General features: G+C 48.6%; 2 long non-coding RNA genes across 2 annotated transcripts in view; one reads left to right on the top strand and one right to left on the bottom strand.

The window, feature by feature from the left end:
- LOC134735844 (uncharacterized) overlaps positions 1–22,569 on the top strand; it is a 62,963-nt gene that overhangs the window by 20,683 nt on the left and 19,711 nt on the right. The window lies entirely within an intron of this gene.
- On the bottom strand, positions 2,738–15,861 carry LOC134735838 (uncharacterized). The gene is made up of 4 exons (XR_010119376.1): positions 15,664–15,861; positions 15,383–15,491; positions 8,944–9,108; positions 2,738–2,904 (listed from the first exon to the last, which is right to left on the bottom strand). It is a non-coding gene; the product is annotated as an uncharacterized lncRNA (long non-coding RNA).

Below are 22,569 nucleotides of genomic sequence, written 5' to 3'. Positions count from 1 at the left end.
TCTCCTGACCTTGTGATCCGCCCACCTCAGCCTCCCAAAGTGCTGGGATTACAGGCGTGAGCCACCCCGCCCAGCCCTAGACACTTTTCTTTGCAAACACATACATTTTAAAAACACACACACACACGAATGGGCCTGTACAACACAGAATTTTAGGCTCAATGTCATTGCCAGCTTTCCGAGTTAGGAAATGTAGGTGCACATTCATTGTTTTCAAGGGAGTCATGGCGTGTAAATCCCATTCCCCTATCTGGGGACACTGAGAAGGTTTCCATTGTCCTCTCACCAGCACTGCTCTGCCAAGCACCCCGTACAGTTAACCCTCACTGTTCTGTGTACACTCTTTCCCTGATGGCTTTGCAATAAACCTCTAGGTGTAGGACTATGGGGTCATGGGGATATGCACTTAAAAAGCTCAGGGTATTGCCTCCTGTGTTGTCAGCAGGATCTGCTTTAGGTTGGGTGAGGGGAACCCAAACAGAATCCCCTTCTGTCCTCCCAGGCCCCCTTAGACCCCTTAATCCCTTCTGCACCCCCCCCCCAGTCCCAGTCTTCTTGTTGCTGGTGGACTCATTTTCCCCTGTTGCAAGAGCCTCACTGGTTTTTTCTGTCCTCCGTCCAGCACCGTCATTGTCATCACGATGGGCTTGCAGTGCTGGCCTGGAGGAAGCAGGTGGTAGGGACAGGGTGAATCTGAGCCATGACCAAGCTTGCTGTCAGGATGGGTGTTCTCCTCCCTTGTAAGCTGTGTGTCTTTGGGCTGTCGCCTGGGTCTCCCAGCCTGCGCAACAAGGATGCTGAAACCTTACAGGGCTTTGAAGCTCTTTGTACATTGTCAAAGGCAGGGCGGATGTGTGGGAGACAGATGATGAAGGAGGCAAGAGGCACCTTGAGGCATTGGAACTGATGGATCCCTTGCTCCCATCTCTAAGGGGACACAGGGACCTGCTGGAGACACACTGGGTACCTGGAGTTCTGCCCTGAGAGGGGCACTGAGGGGCCAGAAGAAAGGGGGAGAGCTTTGCTGCCGAGCCTGTGGTTCCAAAGGGAGGTCACTGATCCTGACTCATTCACTTATTCAATAACTTACTAGGTGCCTGCTATGCACCAGGCACTGTCCTTGGTGTTGGGAGATATGGCAAGAACAAAACAGACCCCAAAACTTCCTGCCTTCATGCTCCTTACAGTCTAATCTGGGGCAATTGACAATGAACAAAATAAATAAGTAAAAATATATCGTGTGTCCAGTGGCAATAAATGCTATGGAAGGCACTAAAGCAGGAGAAGAGAAGGGGGAAGGGGGAGGGAGGGGTGGCAATTTAAATAGGGCTGTCAAGGAAGGCCCCACCCAAGGCGAGGAAGGGAGTTGAGGGCTCTCCAGGGGAAGAGCCTTCCAGCCCAGGACCAGCAAAGGCCCTGAGGCTGTCCAGCGTGTCCCATGGCCAGTGTGGTCCAAGTGGTGTGAGCAGGTAGAGCAGTAGGCTATGAGGTGGGAGACGTCATGGGGGCCTTTTATACGGGATCACTCCGCATCCAGCGGAGCGAACACCCGGAAGGCAATGAGAGCAAGAAGCAGGAAGGCAGGCGAGGAGGCAGAGAGGATGGTGGCTGGGACCAGGGTGGTCGCAGTGGAGGTGGTGGGAAGTGGCCAGAGTCTGGCTACATCTCGAAGGCAGAACTCATAGGATTTCTGGCTGGATCGCAGCTGGGATGTGAGAGAAAGAGGAGTGAGTCACAGGTGACACCACAGTTTTTGGCCAGAGCACCTGGAAGGATGGAGAAGCCCTGTCTTGAGATAGGGATAGTGAGGAGTTTGCTTTTGGCCATATGACACTTGAGATGCTCTCGGACACCCAAGTGGAGATGCTGAGGAGACAGGGCTGGGTATGATTCTGGGGCCCGAGGTGGGTGGGGAAAAAAAGAGAGAGAGAGAGAAAGAGAGAGAGAGAGAGAGAGAGATCCAAGCTGGGAACATATTGGTGTTACCAAGGTGGATTGGGAGGGATGGGGGGCGTTGGCAGCAGCGCATGTGAAGTCACTGTCACTGCCTGGCCTTTCTCTGTCCCTCAGTAGTGCCTCAGAGAAGAGAGGCAGACATATCTGCCCCAGAGCCCACCCAACTTGGCCTGCCAGCCATTCCCCTCCCCACCTCCCCTCCTGCCTTCCTTTCTTAGTCACCTGTTGTCTAAGTGTGGGTTGGGGGAGGGCGTTGCTATTTTGGGTTCTCTCTGCCCCCCACTGAACAGAGGAAAGTGCATGGGAGGCCGTCAACGCCAGCCCCATCAATCTCGAAAACTAGGTCACGCCAGAGCCTGAGGCCTCCACACTGGGCTCCAGCCGCATCTGTCATTGTCCTGAGACTCATGCATCCCTGCTCCTGGCAGGCACCATCTGTCACCCACAGCTCCTCTGTCTGAGCTAAGGATGCAGAATGGCAGACTCCTTTGCTGGTTCCAAGCACAGGCCATGGAAAGGGGCCTTGTGTTCATTGCATTTTTCACAGAGAGACTTGTTCCCCAGGCTGACTGTCCACTGTGACCACCAGGAAATTCAGTGGGTTTGCAAGGGCCCCAGTCTCCTATTTCAAGCTATCCTCCTGCCTCGGCCTCCCAAAGTGTTGGGATTATAGGCATGAACCACTGCGCCCAGCCGTAATCAGTGTTTCATACCATCAGATCTGGTATGTGGATTGAAACCTGTTAACTCAGATCTACACAGAGCCAAGCAGTACAAAAACTTGGAAACTTTGTTGAGTTTTTTTATCTTTTATCCAGGTTTTATCCAGGTTTTAATCTAGATGCTCACTGGGTAGAATTTAAGAGCTCAGGGAAGATTCAGAACCCAGGCAAAACTGTTTCTGGCTGAAGCTTTTCGTCATTTGATCAAGCATATGTAGGGTTAGCTCTGAAAAAAGAAGTGTAAACGCTGTTAATGATTTTTAAAAACGTAAAACTTTTTAAATGTATATTGCATGCACACACACACCCACGCACCCACACACACATACACCGTGTAACCTCCACCCAGCTCAAAAGCGAGAACATTTTCATCCCCCATTAAGGTTCCCTAGAGCCTCTCCTATCAGCCGCCCCCTCCCACCAAGAGCTAAGCACTATTCTGGTGTCTCTCACTATGGGTTTGTTCTCCAGCTTTCCGTAAGTAGTGTTTTGAATTGTAGCGTATGGATTCTTCTGTGCCTGGCCTCTTCAGCTCCTCATTATACCCATGAAATTCGTCCGTGTTTGAGTGTAGCAGGAGTTCCTGTTTTTTAGTTGCTGTGTTGTGTTTTATTGTATGAATACCACATTTTGTTTAGTGCTAGTGATTTTACTTAAGCAACCTGAAGACGTAGATACTGTGTCTTTTTCAGGATTGTAGCCACAGAGCCTGGCACGGACTTTGTCGAATGAATGAATGAATGAATTGCATTATTGCTCTTACTTTCAGTGGGCTTTAGCCGGGGCTGGGTTCTATCCTCACAGTGTGGCATTGTCACCGTATTCACAGACTGCCTCTCGGTCATGCTGGGCTTCTCTATCAAGGGCCTAGTAGTTGCTCATGTAAAGCTCTGGGGAGGACCTCTGGTCCGCAGTCCCTGCCCCACCCATGCTCTGGCCAGGGCCTGTTCTATCAGCCCCGTGGCAGAGCACCACCTTGTTATAATCCTGGCTCTGGGGTTGCTTGAGCAGCTGACTGATGCGAGCCCTTTCCTCACCTTGGGGAAAGGGATGGAGACATTCCTATATCGTGTAACCCGAAGTCATCAATGCTTGCTGCAGGGGGGAGGTGCCCAAACCAGAGAGAGGGACTGGACCCAGAGCCCCGCTGTGTGACAGTGGCCACACCACTGCCCTCTCTGGGCCTTGCTTCCCTCAGCACAGAGAACCTGGCTTTGTCTCACTTTGAGTTCTCTCAGGGCTTTGGTTCAGCTTTGCCACAGTTGGCTTGAGAGCCTGTAGGATGGGACAGGTGGGCGATGTTCCAGAATGTTCTGCCTCTGTTAGCTGTTGGGATGGGCCGATGGATCCCAAAGCTGCCGTCCCAGAGTCGCCTCTCCTGGCAGAAACCTGTTGCTCAGCCACATGTGTTGCCGATTGGGCCACATCCCCCAGCTCTGCCCCGGCCCTCGTCTTTGATGGTGAAATGTGAAATCAGGAAGCGGCGAGCTCTTGAGTGAAGTTGTATCGAAATGAATCCATCAAGGCAAATGGGATCTTGATTTTTCTTCTGTTCCGTGGTTGCTGTTTCCTGAGTTGGAAACGCGAAAGGTGACAGGGTGCTTTCAGTAGAAAGCGGAGTGAGATGGATGATGGAGTGAACGTGGAGTGGGCATGCGAACATGAGGCCCTTGGTGGGGAAACGGGCGCCTCCAACAGGCACTGCATCTTCCAGCTGCGTGCACTGAGGCTGGTCTATGCAGGCCAGACATCTGCGGGAGCCCAAGTGAAGAGAGGCACAATGTCTAGGTCAAGTTTGTCCAACCCGCATCCCAGGACAGCTTTGAGTGCGGCCCAACACAAATTTGTAAACTTTCTTAAAACATTATGAGATTTTTTGTGTGTGAATTTTTAGCTTATCAGCTATCGTTAGTGTCAGTGTATTTCTTTTTACTTTTCTTTTATTTTTGTTTTGTTTTGTTTTGTTCTGAGATGGAATCTCACTCTTGTCGCCAGACTGGAGTGCAGTGGCGCGATCTCAGCTCACTGCAACTTCTGCCTCCCGGGTTCAAGGGATTCTCCGGCCTCAGCCTCCCAAGTAGCTGGTATTACAGGAGCCAGCCATCACGCCCAGCTACTTTTTATATTTTTAGTTGAGACGGCCAGGATCCATGTTGGCCAGGCTGGTGTTGAACTCCTGACCTCAGGTGATCCGCCCACTTCGGCCTCCCAAAGTGCTGGGATTACAAGCATGAGCCACTGCGCCCTGCCGTGTCAGTGTATTTCATGCGTGGCCCAAGACAATTCTTCCAATGTGGCCCACGGAAGCCAAAAGCTTGGACAACCCTGGCCTAGGTGTTTTGTCTACACAGTAACAAATATGCAACACGCATATGACTGCTCTGGGTGCTCCTGACAGCATCTCTACTCCATCATAGTATACATGTCTGCTGAGTTCAGATGCGACTCAGACTGTTTCTCTGCATAATCGGTGTTTCTTTTTCTGTTCTTTTTGAGACAAGGTCTTACTCTGTTGCTCAGGCTGGAGTGCAGTGGCACAATCATAGCTCACTGCAGTCTGAAGCTTCCAGACTCAAGTGATCTTCCCACCTCATCCTCCCGAGTAATTGGGACCACAGGTACACACCACCATGTCCAGCTAATTATTATTATTATTTTTTTTTTTTTGTAGAGACGGGGTCTCACTATGTTGCCCAGGTTGGTCTCAAACTCCTAGGCTCAAGCAATTCTCCCTCCTTGGCCTCCCAAAGTACTGGGATTACAGATATGAGCCACAGTGTCCAGCCATAATCAGTGTTTCATACCATCAGCTCTGGTATGTGGATTGAAACCTGCTTGCTAATTCCAGTCTACACAGAGCCAAGCAGTGTGAAAACCTGGAAACTTGGTTGGGTTTTTTTAGCTTTTATCCTGGTCTTTGGCTCGATTTAATGTAGATGCTCATGGGGTAGAATCTGAGTGCTCAAGACACGACCACCCAATGCCTCCTGAAATATCACTGTTAGTCACTCCTTAGGGTGCCCTTTCAAAGTAGGAAATGGGGGAATCTTTTTGAATAACACCTTCATGTGGATTTTATAACCTAAGAAAGGGTCCTGGGATAGCATCAGAGCTGGGAAACTTTGGGAAGGGAGAGAAGGAAAGGTGGAAGACTTGACCCTCTCTGCAGACTTCCAGCCGGGGGACCAGCCCTGGATTGAAAAACAGGCAAGCGGCCAGGCACGGTGGCTCACACCTGTAATCCCAGCACTTTGGGAGGCCGAGGCAGGCAGATCACCTGAAGTCAGGAGTTTGAGGCCAGCCTAGCCAACATGGTAAAACCCCGTCTCTACTAAAAATACAAAAATTGGCTGGATGCGGTGGCACATGCCTGTAGTCCCAGCTACTCAGGAGGCTGAGGCTGGAGAATCGCTTGAACCTGGGAGGCGAATGTTGCAGTGAGCAGAGATCACGCCACTGTACTCTAGGTTGGGCAATAGGACGAGACTCTGTCTCAAAAAAAAAAAAAAAAAAATAGTTAAATAGGCAAGCAATGATGAAAAGGACACGTGGCAACAGGGCCTCTCACATCCACAGGTCACTTCCCAGTGTACAAAGCGCTCTCATTTTAAAGATGAGGAGACAGACACAGAGAAGCTCAGCCAAGCATCAGTGCCACACAGCAAACAGGCAGAATTGTCAAATGTGACCCTAACACCCAAGACCTTTCCACAGCTGAGTGAAGTGTTGTCGTAGATCTCCTAGTTGTCAAATTACTTTCCTGCTCTTTTTTTTTTTTTTTTTTTTTTTTGAGACGGAGTCTCGATCAGTTGCCCAGGCTAGAGTGCAGTGCAGTGGCATGATCTCGGCTCACTGCAAACTTCGCCTCCCGGATTCAATCAATTCTCCTGACTCAGCCTCCCGAGTAACTGGGATTACAGGCACCCACCATCATGCCCGGCTAATATTTTATTTTTGTAGAGACAGGGTTTCACCATGTTGGCCAGGTGGTCTTGAACTCCTGACCTCAGGTGACCCGCCTGCCTTGGCCTCCCAAAGTGCTGGGATTACAGGCGTGAGCCACGCACCCCACCCCTTTCCTGCTTCTTACCTGACCACACCATCAGCAGGTCTGTAACTGCTGCTTCTCTGCAGCGTCCCAGAACTAAGCATGTGAATGGCACATGTGAAATGGAAACATGATGTGTCTTTCTCACTCGTGGTCCGTGGGGCTTGGCCCCATCTCCCCAACTGGAGGGAAGCTTCTCGTGGCACATGATCTCGGGCTGTCCCCTCTGCCCACCCCCAGCCTTCCTAACAGTGCTCCATGGTTCAGTGTGGCTTCAAGTTGAAAACATGTTGGGCAGGAGAGGTTTTGGGGGCTGAGAGTAAAGTGAAGTGGTTGACCTGGCCACTGTTTTTTAAGCCTCTGCGATTGGTTTGGTTTAACACTGAAGTGGAATCTGTGTATTAAATGCTGTAATGCCTTAAAATTAACTCCCCCGAGAGCATCTGCCTAATTTTTCTTCTTTGGCTCTATGTAAGTTGCTTTGGCAGGGTCTCTGTGAGTCTTAGTCTTCCATATGAAAAAGTACTGCTTGCTAAGTATAGCTTATATCCTGAGCCCCAGGGAGAAAATAGAGAAAAGATTTCCGGTAAAATCAACCTCCATAGAAGTTCAGTAGAGACATGGATGAAACTGGAAACCATCATTCTCAGCAAACTATCGCAAGGACAAAAAACCAAACACCGCATGTTCTCACTCATAGGTGGGAATTGAACAATGAGAACACATGGACACAGGAAGGGGAACATCACACTCCGGGGACTGTTGTGGGGCGGGGGGAGGGGGAGGGATAGCATTAGGAGATATACCTAATGCTAAATGACGAGTTAATGGGTGCAGCCCACCAACATGGCACATGGATACATATGTAACAACCCTGCACATTGTGCACATGTACCCTAAAACTTAAAGTATAATAATAATAAAATTAAAAAAAAAGAAAAATAGCACATTAAACTTTTGGTTTCACAGATTAAAAAAAAAAAATCAATGTCCCAATGATTTCAATTTACTTTTTCTGTCAGATCCTTCAAACTGCCTGAAAATTGTGAAGCAGTCTTTTTTGTAATAAATTATAATTTGTCCATGTCTTAAAAAAAAAAAAAAAGAAGTTCAGTAGAGGGGCCTCTTCACACTTGCCCCGGTTCTGATCCTGCGTGAACAGTACTTTATCCTCTTATCCTCTTCCCTGCTGCAGTCTTATGCTCCATGCAGTCCCTCTTCCAGGGAGCTGCTAGACTCATCTCCACGCAGTAAGAATCTGGCCACATCACCATTGCCCTCCTCTTACTGGAAACGCTTCAGTCCAAGTTCTGTAGCTCTGTGCCCTGACTCTGCCCTGTCACACACACCAGGCAGGTCGTGTTGGTGGATTAATGGGACTGGATGAAGGGGACATCAGGCAGTGGAAGTGGCTGTAGGGAACCAGGGTGAAGGCTACACCCCATCTAAAGAGAACCAACCCAACTCTGATTACTGCCATGGAAGAATATGGCCTCCATGTTTCCAGATCCTGATTGTTCAACATAATTTTGGGAATCTGGGTTTTTATATGAAATAGCCTAATTTTCAAGCATTGGTTTATATATATATTTTAAAATACCGTATGGGCCATCAACAAAGTGTGTCTGTGGGCCACACACCCACATGTTGGGACCACTTTTGCCTTTTGCTGTGTACCCCCAAGATGTTGGCAGCTCTCCATAAATGCCATGCCCTTTCCTCTCTGTGACTTTCTCCGTCCTAGTCGCTATGCTGTCTTTGGCAGGTCAACTTGTCCTCATATAGTGCTTGTAACAGCTATGTGACTTTGGGCCACTCACCATCTTGATGCCTCAGTTCCCTCCTCTGTAAAGTGGGAACAAGGGTGACTGGGAAGAATACGTGAGTTAACAAATGCAAAGTGTTAGAAAATGCTTGACATATTGTTCATCAGTGTCATCATCGTCATCATCCTTATTATTGTCCTCCATCTAGTCTTGGCTGTCACCTCTGAGATGCCCGCCTAGACTCCTTGAAAGCAGGCTGTCCCCACCCCACCCCAGTTCTGTAACACCCCATCCCCACAGCCATCTCACTGCATTGATTATCTGTTGGCTTCTCAGTACCCCCTGGACTGTGGGCATCTTGAAAGGAGGAATATCTTTCTCTCCATACACAACTTCGAACAAACACTTGGCCTAGAAGAGGCTTCCATAGAGGCTTACTGAGTGGAAGCACCTTGCATGAATGGTGGTCTGGAAGCCTGATACCACTTGATATTTCCACCCAGATGTTATTGTTATCACCCAGGCCAAGAATGTACTTCTTCTGGAGGCACAACAAGGTGGGGCTTGTCTGGCCCCACCACAGCATAATATCTATCCCTCCTCACAGCTCCCCTCTCTGATGGAAGCAAGGAAACAGGAAGTGAAATTGACAGGCACTGACCAACTTGGTTTCACATCAAGGGTGAATGAAAAGGACGAGCCCCCCTCCTTGGGGTGGGGCGGGAGGGAGGCGGGAGTGGGGGTGGGGATGGGACATGAGTCATGGTGTGTCATTGAGATTTTTTTGGATGCGTTTTTCAGTTTCAAAAGCATGAGGCGTTATTACTATGGGTTGAGAACCTGGAGAGCCAAATGACTGTGTCCCAAACAGGATGGCGCAATTGGTGTCTGGTAAAGTACCTGGGAGTTTTCTTTGTTCCAAGTGGGGTTTGTGGCTCAGCACAGGGGCCTTACAGTGATGTTATGGTCCCCATACAGTAGCGATCCGGAAGATCTGAGCCCTGACTAATTCTTCTGCCCTTGAGCTGGTGTTTAAAAGAAAAAAAAAAAAAGCCCTCTGTGGTCGCAACCAAGATATAATGATAGACTTTGAGCCCCGAGAGTCTCACCCAGCCTACTCCAGCACGTTTTGGGATGCTGCGAAACTGATTTGAGGTGCCTGTCATCATAAGAGAACTGAATGAGTGGGGGTAAGAATTGAGATCAGCAAGAGTTGTGTTTCTCACTGGTTGTACAAACAGGCACTTGCCGGAAGCTGCCTCAGTGGGAACAAGGTGGAGCTTCATGAGGGCCCTGTTGAGTCTTTGCTGGGAATGATGGAGGTTTTTTCCATTTTCTCATTTTCCATTACTCTAATATGGTTATGACCTGGGACTTTTTGTGTGTGGGGTCCTGGAATGATGTTTGTGATATTCAGGAGTTCTGGTGGGAGTCAGGTAGGGTGTGGATAGGGTGAACCTGAAACTTGCCCCAAATTTGTGTTCCATTCATCAATACAAATTACCCACCACATCTTTTAACATTTATTCAAGACATGCATGTTGTGGCTGGAAGAATATGAGATTTGGAGTCCACTGTGCCTGGTCTTTCCTGGACAACTGGGTTGGACAAATTCCTCTACCTCTCTGAGCCCCGCTTCTTCATCTTCAATAATGCGTTTGTGATGTAGAGTTTTTGGGAAATAATTAAAGGGATGATGTGCAGACAGGTCCAGACAGATTGACCACAAGGCTGGAGAAGGTTAGTCTTAGGACCCTCCCAAGGCCATTTATCTTTTTTCTTCTTTTTTTTTTTGAGACGGAATCTAGCTCTGTCGCCTAGGCTGGAGTGCAGTGGTGTGGTCTTGGCTCATTGCAACCTCCGCCTCCTGGGTTCAAGAGATTCTTGTGCCTCAGCCTTCTGAATAGCTGGGATTATAGGCGCCCGCCACCATGTCTGGCTTATTTTTGTATTTTTAGTACAGACAGGGTTTCACCATGTTGGCCAGGCTGGTCTAAAACTCCTGACCTCAAGTGATTCACCTGTGTTGGCCTCCCAAAGTGCTAGGATTACAGGCACCCTTTATCTAATTTTATTTGTGTATTATCATATTTTTTAAAGAGGGACCCCCAAATTGTATAGGCTTCAGGCTCAACAGAACCTGGACCCAGCCTTGATCTTGTATCTTGAATAATGAAGAACTGGCTCTGGGAGTAAGTGCTGGAATCCTGGCTTTGTCTGTCGATAGGGTCCAGCTGTTGGCATGCTGTATTTGTTCATCTCATATGCAGTTGCTACGAAGAGCATTTACTTATTACCCCAAATGGGAATCACACCTCTGGGACCAGCCACCCTGTGTAGATAATAACTATGGATAGTCCTTGCTAGAAAATAAAAGGTCCAAGGTGATATATATATATATATAATTTTTTAATTTGCTTCAGTGGCAGAAACAGGAGTAGATGTGAAGGGCTTGGTCCTAGTTGAGAAGTTTCTCAACTGATAATGACAGTTAACATGTACATCAGCTACTACAGGATCTCACAGGTGGGGTTATCAATGGATACGATGAGGATCTGTGAGGTGGGCAGGGCAGAGGTCATCATGATCCCCTTTTAGCAGATGCACAAACAGACCCAGAAAGGTCAAGGAGGTCATTGGAGGTTGCACTGCCACGAAAGGCACAGCCAAGATTCAAATGCAAGTCATCAAAACTCCAAATGTAGTGCTCCTTCAATGCGTACCACATTACCTCTCCAAGAAGCTGAGCACAAGAAAGACGGCAGGGTGGAGCTGCTGACAAGTATTTGTTCTTTATGCAGAGTGACCCCATTTTAAGGCTGCCTACTGCGGTGGACGAGAGCAGAGTGGATGGTAGGGCTCTGTTTACTGAGCATTTCTGCCTGCTGGGCTGTGTGCCCGGTGGAGCTCACGAAGCCCTCTCAATGCAGCCAGGTACACATCAGTCTCTCAGGTTTACGGAGGAGGAACCTGAGGCTCACACAGGTGGCAGAGGCTCTTTGCTTCCTCCACTCTCTTTCCTTAGTTGTCAGGGTTCAAGGTTAATCTGATGAGGTTGGCAACCTCAACTTGTGGAAAACCAAAACCCTGACTGTCTTTTATTCTTTCATTTTTTTTTTTAAGAAGAAAGGGTCTCACTATGTTGCCCAGGTTGGCCTCGAACTCCTTGGCTCAAGCAGTCCTCCAGCCTCAGCCTCCCAAAGTGCTAGGATTGCAGGCATGAGCCACTGCACCCAGCTGTGATGACCCTTTGATTCTGTGACTCTATTTTTCCTGATTGACTGTTGAATTAAGACTTTGGTATTGCGCAGGAGCAGATTTTCTTGTGTTTTGATTAATGTTGAATATTACTTATCTAAGAGGTTAATGTGGAACATTCGTTGCAACTAATCTACCTAATTACACCTAATTACCAACTAATACACCTTCAGTCGGGATATTTATCAGTGCTAGGAAGACTCCTAGGATGTCAGGATAAGAAGGGGCTTTCGAATGTGACTATTCCAGGGGTTGCAAACCTAGGCACCTACAGGGGTCAGGCAGATGTCTATACCCTGTGCATCAGGCCAGGCCAGGTACAAGCCGACAGGGTGCGGCAGGGCTGTGGCAGTCAAATTCAAGAACTTCAACACTCTACTGACCAAACAAAACTTGTCATATAGGGAAAATGTGGCCCACCTGCTGTCAGTTTACAACTCGAATGCGGGCAGACCCCTTCATCACACCACCAGTTACTTTGCTGAGGTCTTGAGCATGAAAGTAACTTGCCTGGCTGGGCGCAGTGGCTCACACCTGTAATCCCAGCACTTTGGGAGGCCGAGGCTGGCAGATCACGAGGTCAGGAGATCGAGACCATCCTGGCTAACACAGTGAAACCTCGTCTCTACTAAAAATGCAAAAAAAATTAGCCGGGCTTGGTGGCGGCAGGCACCTGTAGTCCCAGCTACTCTGGAGGCTGAGGCAGGAGAATGGCGTGAACCCAGGAGGCGGAGCTTGCAGTGAGCTGAGATTGCGCCACTGCACTCCAGCCTGGGCGACAGAGCGAGACTCTGTCTCAAAAACAAAAAAAAAAAACAAAAAAAAAAAAGAAAGAGAGTAATTTGCCCAAGGTCAAGTTAGACCATGAATGAGTTCACCCAGTCTTGTTTGTTGTTGTAAATTAAAAAACAAAACAAAACACCCACATTTGGACGTAAGGTTTTATAGTTTAGTGTGGCCACACAAATTATTTTAGTGGGTGCTCATGGTATCTTCACTTTAAATATAAGGAGATCGAGGTTCCGAGAGTTTGGCTAACTTCAACTCCATGTTGGGTGACCCCACATCCTGCTTGCCTGGGACAGTCCTGACCAACACTGTCCTATCATAATTATTAATAGCTTAAAAGCGTCTTTTACTCTTCAAAGTGTCCTGCTTGGAGGATAAATCACAGGCAACACTATGGGCCTCAGCCCAAGCCATAGGCGGGACCCAGCCATTTTCCTGGCCTCCTGAGGCAACACGCCTAATGCATGGCTGTGCAGCTCCGACTCCTGATCTGAGACTCTCTCCTCCTGTGTCTTCTTGTGAGAAGGGCCGCAAGGTGGGTGGAGCAGTGTGGCTGTAAAGAGGAGCGTGGACTGCGGTGTCCGTCTGAGTTGGGTTCGAATCCTGGCCCTGCCACTTACCCGCCTGAGTTCCTTAACCTCTCTGAGCCTCATTTTCCATGCCTGTGAAATGGAGGTAGTAACAACAGCTGCTTCGTAGCCTTGGTTTGAGGACGCACTGAGAGAATGCACTCTTAGTGCTGATGAGTGCTTGGAATCGGTTAACCTTGGACCCCTGGGGGAAACGTCACATTGTAAAACATTTGAGGCAATCTGCAGCCTCTACCAGCACTGACACCTCCCTGAGGATGAGCAATGGCCTGACCAGCTCCCAGGGCAGGAAGCCGGGCCTCGGCCCACATGCTTGAGATGCTGGTGCCAGGAGCCGGGCCTGTGGAACTCGGAGGGGTGGCACTGGGGATGTTTGTGACTCCTCGCTTGTTTCATGGAGGAGGTGGGTTTGGAGTTGAGTTTCTAGAGTGGAAAGGTGACAGGTGGGCTGAGGCACACTCTGGGATCCGGGTAAGACCTGTTTTCCCAGGAATTGCACGGGCTGGTAAGATACAGCCAGGGGGCTGCGGGGCAAGGAAGGCTGAGCCGGTGAGCCTGCCAGGGCCACGGGTGATGGGTGTTCTCCAGGTAATCCAGGGAGAAGCACCCAGACCCTAACCAAGCTGCGGCTCCATGGCAGAGGAGCCTGAAATCCAGCCTAGCTCCATTTGGGGCCCTTCAGCATCCCCTGGGGAGCTTCAAATAAGAAATCCTTTAGTGCAGGAAGCACTCCAGGCTAAGTCAGGATTCTGGGGTAGGCACAGACCTCAGCAGTTTCTGCAGCTCCACTAGGGTTGAGCACAAGGGTTCCAGGCAGTGCGCCAGAGCTCGGCCCCCAATCTGGCTCTGATCCTCATTTGCAGACCCATTTGTTACTGTGACCACTAATTATCATTGTGAGCAAATCGTGCAATGCTGGAAAAGCACTTTGTAAACCATTAGGGGCCATGCAGGCATAAGGTCACAGTCATCAATCCATCCGGCTGGTCACTTGGGGCAGCACCTGCTGACAAATGAGTGTCACCGGGTGGCCCCCGGTTTGGGATTTACGCTTTGGTCATGGCTAGGTGCAGTGGAGCATTGACTAGATGAGGAAAAGCACCTCTGGGGGCTTCAGGATGCAGCTCTGAGGTCTGCATCGACCTGAACTTGCAGGCAATGGCGTAGTGACCAGCTTCATGTAGGCGGCTCTGGGCCTTCCCTTCTCCAGGCCTCAGTTTCTCCCTCTGTATATGGGGACAGGTGTGGCGGCCACCACGTTGCTGTGAGAATTCAGTGTGAGGCTTTTGCTCATCAACACACTTTGAGGTCTCAAAATAAAAAAATCCCCATTGGTTCACAATGATAAATGCCAAAAGCCTAGTGGCCGGCTGGGGCCTTCTCATTTTTTATGATTCTTTGGCAGGATAAACTGATGATCTCTTCTGATGGAACTTTTTCTATTTTTGCAGCTATTTTCCCACCTTATTTGGGGGCAGTTGTTCTCAAATTTCTTTTTTTTTGTTTAAATAGAGATGGAGGGGGTCTCACTATGTTGGCCAGGGTGGTCTCGAACTCTTGGGCTCAAGCTATCCACCTGCCTCGGCCTCCCAAAGTGCTGGGATTACAGGCATGAGCCACTGCGCCCGGCTTAAAATTGCTTAAGAATTACCGAGGGGAGGCTGGGCGCGGTGGCTCAAGCCTGTAATCCTAGCACTTTGGGAGGCCGAGGTGGGCGGATCACGAGGTCAGGAGTTCAAGGCCATCCTGGCCAACACAGTGAAACCCTGTCTCTACAAAAAATACAAAAAAATTAGCAGGGCGTGGTGGTGGGCGCCTGTAGTCCCAGCTACTAGGGAGGCTGAGGCAGGAGAATGGCGTGAACCTGGGAGGCGGAGCTTGCAGCAGTGAGCCGAGATGGTGCCGCTGCACTCCAGCCTGGGGGACAGAGCTAGACTCTGTCTCAAAAAAAAAAAAGAAAAAAAAAAAGAATTACCGAGGGGACACTTTAAAAATGCAGGTTTCCTGTTTCTAGGCCAGAAGTTCTGTTCAGTTGGTTCAGAGTGGGGCCCAGGAATCTGCATTTTCACAAATGCCCTTGGAGGAAGTGTTATCTAGAGTGTGTGTGTTGAGAGGAGAGGTAAGCCCAGTGTGTGTGTGTGGGAGGGGGGAGGTAGAGCTGAGCCCCCATTCCCTCCCTCCCTCACTTATCCCCAACCTCCTGCCCCATCTTAACATACCTCCCACCTTAACATACATCCCACCTTAACATACCTCCTCTGGGCACCTGCACTTGGGCTTCAGCATAAATAGACCAGGTTTGACTGCTGCTTCTGACCCAGGAAAATATGTTCCATGTCTTGGAGGCTGAGTTTTCTTGGCCCTAATGCAAGGGATGATATAGGGCTCAGTGAGAGTGAGCCAGCCTTCTTATGCTTCTTTGTACCGGGCAGCAGGGGCTCTGAGATGCTCAGCCTGTGGCTTCTCCCTGACCTTGGAGCTGGCCCACACCTGTCGCCCTGTCTTCCTGTCCCAGGGACCCCATTCTTCCTCACCTACGCCTTTGGGCTGACCTCACATTGTGGCCAGTGTTTGGGGAACAGGAAGCAGCCCCATGATGGGCGGAGCCCAGCTCTGGGCCTGTGGGGCCGTGAGGAGGTCCAGGACAGATGACCACATCTAATCCGAAGCCCAAGGAACTGTGACGAATGGCGTGAACCTCAGAAGGGGCGCTGTGATGAACAGAACGTGTCTCCAGCTCTGCTCTTGATCTTGGGGGCCCCCTCTGAGCTGCTGGGATAGAAGAGTGAGGATGAGGATGAGAACAAGGGCTGCCATTTACTGAGTGCGTGACCATGTGCACGGCTGTCCTCAGCGGCTTGCTCATGTTAACTCATTTAATCTTCACATCAGCCCTGTGAGGCTGAAACTGTTACCATCTCCATGGTAGAGATGAAGAGGCAGAGGCCCAGAGTCGTTAGGGAACTTGCCCACAGTCCCAGCTAGTAAGTTCTGGAGTTCCATGTTGATTCCAGGTCTGGTAGTGCGGTCACACCCACTCTCTGCTATAGCCTTATGAATCACTAGGGCCGGCCTCTCCATAGCACATGACAATTTTCAAAAACACTCTCCTATATGGTAACTGAACTGATCCTTACACTATGTGCCAGCCACTTTTTAAAAACAGCTTTGTTGAAGTATTATTTATATACTGCAAAATTCACTTTTTAAAAAGAAATGGGGCCTCACTATTTGCCCAGGCTGGACTCAGACTTCTGATCTCCAGTGATCTTCTCACCTTAGCCTCCCAAGTAGATGGGACTACAGGTGAATTCACTTGTTTTGTTTGAAACTAAAAGTTTAATTCTGTTTAGTAACATTATGAAGCTGTGCAACCACAATCCAATTTTATAATTTTTTTTCTTTTTTTTTTTTGAGACAGAGTCTGGCTCTGTTGCCTGAGCTGGAGTGCAGTGGCATAATCTCAGCTCACTGCAACCTCTGTCTCCTGGGTTCAAGCGATTCTTGTGCCTCAGCCTCCCGAGTAGCTGGGATTACAGGCGAGTGCCACCACACCTGGCTGATTTTTGTATTTTTAGTAGAGATAGGGTTTCACTAGTTGGCCAGGCTGGTCTCGAACTCTTGACCTCGGGTGATCCACCCGCCTTAGCCTCCCAACGAGCTGGGATTACAGACGTGAGCCACCTCGCCCTGCCCAATTTTATAATGTTTCTATCACTGTAAAAAGATCCCCTGCAGTCACTCTTCACTTCTACCCCAGACTAAGGTGACCACCAATCTATTTCGTGTCTTTGTAGTTTTGCCTTCAGATCAATGGAATCATGCAATATGTGGTCTTTCGTGTTGGGCTCTTTTTACTTCGCATACTGTCTTTGAGGTCCATCCATGCTGTAGCAGGTATGCATGTGTGTTCTTTTTCCCTGCTGGGTATTATTTAATTGCACGGATATACTGTTTTTGTTTTTCCATTCACCAGTTGCTGGACATTTTGGTTGTTTTTAGTTTTGCCACCAGGTTCCCTTCCTGTTATTGTGCCGTTTTGCAGCTGGACAAACTGAGTTCTGAGGATTATTACTGTCCCCATTCGGAAGCTGAAATTCCTTGCTGTTTAACCTGCCACAAAGTTTCAGAGCCAGACACGAACCCCGTCAACTCAATTCCAAACCCATCCATGGTCCCTGATAACCCTTGGCTTCAGCTACAAGTCTGAGCACCCGTTTTTTTCCCATTTGCTTTTTGTTTTGTTTTGTTTTTGTTTTGTTTTGAGAGAAGGTCTTGTTGCTCTGTTACCCAGGCTGGAGTGCAGTTGCACGATCTTGGCTCACTGCAACCTCGGCCTCCCAGGCTCAAGGGATCCTCCCACCTCAGCCTCCCAGGTAGCTGGGACTACAGGTGTGCACCACCACGCCTGGCTAATTTTTGTATTTTTTAAATAGAGACGGGGTTTCATCATGTTGCCCAGGCTGATCTCAAACTCCTGGGCTCAAGCAATCCACCTGCCTTAGCCTCCCAAAGGGCTGGGATTATAGGTATGCGCCACCGCGCCTGGCCCCATTTGCTTTTGAGAATCCCTACCCTTTTGCTACTGCAGCTTTCCCACAGAGGGGCAGCCACCAGCCACGAATAATTTTCTGAGGCTGCTGAGGCCAGGAAATCAATTTAAATTGAATAGTGGCTCACTCTCTCTCAAGAGACAGGGGCTCACTTCCTGCAGCGGGAAGGAGGACTGTGATGTGTGGTTTGGACTTGACCCGATTCCCCCAGGTAGGAGAGCCAGGAACACACTGAACACTGCTCTTCAGCGTTAATTAAAGAAAGCTCCCAGATGCTGAGAGACTAGACCCAGAAACAAGCCGTTCCCAGGCATATAGACTGTGTTTTCTGCTCTCCGTTCGCTCTTCCACAGTGTTGGGGAGACAGTGCAGGCTGTTCTGAGGACTGATTGCTCATAGCAGTGCTAGGACATCCACTTTCTCTACCTGCTGCCCCAGGTCTCCAGCCCCCAGGGCAGGACTGCTCCAGGGTGCAGAGTTCAGGCCATGATTGGGAGATGGGGGCAAGGTGGGAGCCCCCATCTGTGGGTCCACGCTCACTGTGGTTGTGGCAGGATGGCGAGGTCAGAGCTTGCCTTGTCCCCCTTAGTTTGGAAGGCCTGCTCCAGAGAGGCAGGGCTGGGTGGGAACTGCAGACAAGGACCAGCCCGGAGCTACCCCAAGACAATGAATGGCCCAGCATGGGGTTCAGGTTGGCCCGTGCTGGCGTTGGGCTGTCTAGCCTCCGGGCAGGTCCCTGGTCAGGAAGGGAAGTGTTTACAGGGAGTCCTGTACCCTTGACCTCCAGCCATCGGCTGCTCTGAGCTCCTGTCTTAGGTGGATGCTCATCTTTCATGGGAAGCAACATGGGTGGGGGAGAGCATTGGACAGGGACTCAGCCAGACCTGGAGGGACCCAGGCCCTGTTGCTGTCCATGTGACACTGGCCCAGGCTCTCCTCCTTTCTGAACTTGTGTGTCCAAACCTGTGGAATGGGGTGGGACACTTGCCCTCGTACCTGCTCAGTATGTTTCAAGTGCCTGAAGGAGAAGGGAAAGCTCCCTGGGATTCGAGCCCGGGCTCCAGGGATCCGGTGGTTTCAGTGTGACCTGCTTAGAGTATAAAAGCCTCTCACTTTTCTGGATTCCTTCCCAGGACCCAGGAAATGGCAAGTGCAGGTGCCTGCAGGGCCTGGGAGAGAATGCAACAGTTCTGTCCAGGCACTTGGAGTTGAAATGCTCACTGTTTGATTCCTCCAGAGCTGGTTTGTTGGTGTTAGCTGGTGATTATAAATCAAAGGCCAAATGCACAGAAAGCCACTTCTACAGAGGCATTAATGAAGCTGAACGGAGTGTGTGCTGGAGATGGCTTTTTTGGAACAGGGAATCTCAATGATTGTCCTATCCTAGCTGTGCTGTTATGGCACCCAAATTAGCAGTTGGTCCTGTTAAAAATCAAAGACACTGTGAAATGAGGCCTGGGCAGCTATTAAAAGTGATGTAGCAGCTTGTCATGATGGGAAACACTGTTGATAATATATAAAGTACAGCTAGCCAGCTGCCTGTGTAGATTTACGGTGTAATCACTGATACATCATATATTTTATTATTTTTTTCCTTTCTTTTTTTTTTTTTTTTTTTGCTCAGGCTGGTCTCAAACTCCTAGCTTCAAGGGATCCTCCTGCCTTGGCCTATATATTTTAATTTGTAATTTATAACTTTACATTTTTAATGTATAAAATGTTAAATAGGTCATGTTTAAATATATTATAATTCTATTTTATAAAATATCGGCTACTGATATTTCTGTACTAAAATGACAGTTTATATTTAAGTAGTTACCACCCAGTGGGCACTGACCGCATACCAGGTGTGTAGACAGCCCTTTCTGTGTCTTAGAGTCCTCACAGCAACCTTGTGAGGCAGATCCTCATCTTCTCCCCATTTCACAGATGAGGAAACAAGGCTGAGGAAGGTTCAATGATTGCCCAAGTTTGCATGGCTTGGAGGTGAAGTAGCCAGGGTCTTTGCACCTCCAGGCCCCTGCTCTCTGTGCTGTTCTATCAGCTCACACTTCCTCTGTGTCTGTGCAGAAGGGGGTGGGAGGCTAGAAGAAAAGGTGCCTCAGTGGGAGCTTCATTTTCTCAGGGGTAGGTAGGTTATTTATGAGTGATTAAAGTTTTTCTTTAGACGTTTGTGGATTTTCTAAAATGTCACATACGACTATGTAGGAGAGATAAAATAACAGCAACAACAATGACTTTTCCTCTACCCTCTTAGGTTCAGTGACTTGGGCCTGAGAATCAAACTGATAAAAGACGATTGAACAGGAGAAAATATTTCACATGCAAGTGAGGGTTTCACAGGCAAGAACTGAAAACCCAAAGAAGGGGTTATATACCATTTTAACAAAAGGCAGTAAATCTTGGAGAAGCAACTAGACTAAGAAAAAAGGAGATTATGACTTCTAAGGGCAGTAAATTGTTGGAAGGTATATGGGGGGAACTAATGGAAGGTTAGGGTTTTTTAATAAGGGTTATTTAGTAAGATTTGTTATGCAAACTCAAGCTGCCTAATAAAAGTGGTCCACATCACCTGTGATTAAGAGTTGTCCTCCTCTTCTTGGTATGAGAAAGAGATACCTTCACAAATGGAATTTTATGTTACTTTTACAAAGAAAGCTTTTCTTTCTTTTTTTTAGACAAGGTCTCACTCCATCACCCAGGCTGGAGTGCAGGGTGTGACCACAGCTCACTCAGCCTCCACCTCTCCACCTCCTGGGCTCAAACAATCCTCCCACCTCAACCTCTTGAGTAGCTGGGACCACAGGCGTGCACCATCAGGCTCGGCTAATTTTTTTAACTTTTTGTATAGATGGGGTCTCCCTGTGTTGCCTGAGCTAGTCTTGAACTCCTAGACTTAAGTGATCCTCTCGCCTCAGCCTCCCAAAGTGCTGGGATTACAGGCATGAGTCACAGATCCCTGCTTTCAGAAAGGGGGAGGGCAGAAAGCTTATTGATTTCAGCCCAAATTAGTCTTTATGCCAAGGTGGCATATTTGGGGATAGCATACTCCAATCTCCTTTCATTGTATATTACATTTAAACCAGGAAAAAAATGTGATTACATTTCTTGTTTTAAATGTCCTAACTTTAAGGACACAATTTTAAGGGGATAGAGTTGTGCGCTTAAAATGTCCACCGTGAACTTATCTGTTGGGGAGAAAACCCATATGCCATCGAAATCATAACTAAGGAAAGGACTGAAAAGCCACTCAGATTAAACAGCCATTAAAAATGACAGACTTTGGGGAGCAGGGGTTGATGGAGCAGCCCAGAAAAGATGGGTGAGCTGGCACAAGACACAACCCTGTGAGGCCACAGGGAAAACGGGAAGGGGAAGGAAATGAGGCGGGGAACAGAGTCACTTGGAGCCAGAGCAGAGGGAGCCAGGGCCAGGACACAGTGGTTTGTGGAAGACAAAGAGTGGGGCTGTAGGCTGTGGACTTCTGTGGTGGATGTTGTTTCATTCGTGCCATTTTAAAATGAGGAGGAGCCAAGGGGGAAATAATCAATCAATTCATTTACTTTAACAAGGAAAACAGGCCTGGTGCAGTGGCTCACACCTGTAATCCCAGCACTTTGGGAGGCCAAGGCAGGCAGATTGCTTGAGCCCCGGAGTTCGAGATCAGCCTGGGCAACATGACAAAACCCCATTTATACAAAAAAAAAAAAATACAAAAAACAGCCAGGTATGGTGGTGTGTGCCTGTACTTCCAGCTCCTCGGGAAACTGAGATGGGAGCATCACCTTAACTCAGGAGGCAGAGGTTGTAGTGAGCCATGATCACACCACTAGACTCCAGCCTGGGAGACAGAGTGATGCCCTGTTTCAAAATTAAATTAAATTAAATTAAATTTTAAAAAGGAAAACAAAGAAAAGCAAACTAAACTTATGATGTGCCACCCAAATCATTGTTTCATTACAAAATAAGAAAAGTGTCCTCTTCCCACAGTGGTGAAACTGTGTAGTCGTACAAAGAACACAGAATTCAGTTGAACGTGCTATGTCCGTGTGTGAAAAATACATGTAAAGGGCTTTGAAATCTTAGAAGTTAGTAAGGAGCACACAGCATCAGCAGCTAGGGTTTATCAAGTGCCAGGCACTGTGCTAAGATTGTCACAATGATTTGATAATTGTATCACTATTAGTCCCCGGCATTTGAAGATTGCTGGCCCCATTCTAAGCACTTTTCATGCCTTAGCTCATGTAGACTCACAACAACCCAGTGAGATGAGGAAACTGAAACACAGAGCAGGGAAATAAACAACTACTTAGTAATATGAGCTGGGCACCGTGATTACCTACATTCCACTGGATAAGAAATTGACAGGAGACGAGGTAACTAACTCAAGGTCGTGGGGTACAAGCGCAGCAAATGTTGAGACACATTGTATGGAGGGGCATTTCTTTTGAACTGTTGTTTTGTGGTGCTGGGCTGGGTGTTGGGGTTTATCCTAATTTGAACCATTTACAACATGCTGCAGCGTGGGGAATTTACCATCACTTCTTGCCTAAGGTCAGGTCTTAATAACAGCTTTGGCTAAACTTTAGTTAAAAAAGAAATGCTGTGTGTTACCCAAGCAGGTAGCTTTCTGTGATCTCATTTGAAACCGGGCTGGTGTTTCAAGAACAGGCATCCACGTGGCTTTAGCTGAGGGCAGCCCAGGAGGGTGGGGTGGGGGGACAGGGCAGGATTGGAAGCAGTTACCTGCTGAACTGTGCTGAGCTGGCAATAGGTGGAAATAGAGTGGAGGCCTGAATGGATGGGTCAGGGAAGGCTTCCTGGAGGAGGCAGGGTTCACAGCAGCACCAGAGTGGATGGACCAGGAGGGAGGGTGGGCCAGGCAGC

This window comes from Symphalangus syndactylus, chromosome 1, assembly GCF_028878055.3.
Source record: "Symphalangus syndactylus isolate Jambi chromosome 1, NHGRI_mSymSyn1-v2.1_pri, whole genome shotgun sequence".
NCBI lineage: Eukaryota > Metazoa > Chordata > Mammalia > Primates > Hylobatidae > Symphalangus > Symphalangus syndactylus.
The sequence above is the reverse complement of the archived record's forward strand: the minus strand, read 5'-3'. Positions and strand labels throughout refer to the sequence as shown.